General features: G+C 24.7%; 1 long non-coding RNA gene across 1 annotated transcript; it reads left to right on the top strand.

Annotated features, from left to right (window-relative positions):
* The first annotated feature begins 294 nt into the window (after positions 1-294).
* Positions 295-1000, top strand: LOC113372202. Its single transcript, XR_003366741.1, has 3 exons — positions 295-336; positions 403-533; positions 925-1000. It is a non-coding gene; the product is annotated as an uncharacterized LOC113372202 (long non-coding RNA).
* Positions 1001-1673: the final 673 nt, after the last annotated feature.

Raw genomic sequence — 1673 nt, forward strand, 5'->3', positions numbered from 1 at the left:
AATTGAACATATTTGTATAATTTTAGTGAGATAAAATTTTTATACAAAATCTTAGGACAAATTACGCTACAATTACTAATAAATAAACTTAAATATCAAAACCATGATTATGTTCATCGGGTATATAATGAAGAATATTTTGATTACGCGAAGAAAAACAAAAGAATTCATAAATTTGATCTAAAATCTTGACATTGGCTTTAAAACCCCAATTGTCAATCGTATAATTTATGTTCAATCTTTAATTAATCATCACATAATTAATAGTCTCATTTAATGTTTATATGTTAGTGGAGAAGCAGTTGGACAAAGTAATCGTCAGGATGACCCAAAATTGTAAGTATAATATAAATTTATATTTTATAAATGATATATTTGTAATTGTTTTTTAATATTACCCAGGAACTCTCTATCCCGCCTGATGCTTTTGTAATGGCTAACTTTTTCTTCACCAGGCTTAATGGACTGTTCCTGCGATGGGTTTGGATTATTTAGTTGTTCTTCTGCTTTGGCCTCCATTGTGAATTGTGAGGGTACTGTAAAAATATTAATAATAATTATATATTATTAAATAATTAATAATATACTCAATATTAATAATCTATTAAATTAATTAATATTGACACTTTCGGTTTCGAAATATTTTTTTTTCATTTATTCATTCAAATTGAGTGCTATTTGAAGTTTATCTGAATAGATGGTTAAAGTCAGTTGAGTTAAAAACTAAAACCATAATAAATTTAAATAATTAAGTTTTCAAAATTTTTCAATGTGAAATATAGCGACTCAGTTATTATTCACATCTAAATAAATAGTGAAAATTCAATGCAGCAATGTGAATAATATATCTATTCAACACATAATTATTGTTATTAGATATAGATTTAACTAATACAATACTTTAAATATATTTCCTTTACCTAGAATGGGCAGCGTCAAAAATTTTCCGGGAATCCAAAAATAAAAGTTAATATAATGTGAGCCTCACAGACAATAGATTCAGGTTCAGAAGAGTAAATTTTTGATTTAAAATATTTTTATAAATTTAATTAGTATTTAAAAATATGTAGGTATCAAAAATATTTTTATTATAAAATGTATAAAAAATAAAATGATGCTTATTTGTTTACGGTGTGTATGATTTCTATGGCAAATGTGATTTGAGTCGTGGATTAATTTTTGTTCATTACTTATGTTTTATTTTATGGAGAATTGATTCTTATTAAAATGTTTTATTTATTTGACCGTCTTAGATTTATAACCACGTGTAGACATTTTTTCCAGTGATGTAGAAATTATCTCAATCCAAGTTAGTTATATTAATTTTTTGTGCAATATTTAATTTTGTATTGCGTACTAATTGGTGTTTAATATCTGGTGAATATATAATGAATAATATATGTGTACTAGACAAAATATATGTCTGTATATGCATTTCCGTCAGATGTTTTTGCTGTTGCATTATTTCAAAAGCAAATACAGGTGGCATAAAACCTTAAAAAAATGCGCCATAGACACGTTCAGATATTAATTATTACATCATTTTGTTATAATTATTATCATTCATATTGTGCAACTACACAGATCGATATGAGAAGTTCTGTGATAATTTTTCCTAATGAGTGGAATTTTAATAAAAAAATGTTTAAACTATTCAAATTTGATTCTTCATT

Source organism: Ctenocephalides felis, unplaced genomic scaffold, assembly GCF_003426905.1.
Source record: "Ctenocephalides felis isolate EL2017-DRISC unplaced genomic scaffold, ASM342690v1 CF-g0.4_SCAFFOLD_01604, whole genome shotgun sequence".
Classification (NCBI taxonomy): Eukaryota; Metazoa; Arthropoda; class Insecta; order Siphonaptera; family Pulicidae; genus Ctenocephalides; species Ctenocephalides felis.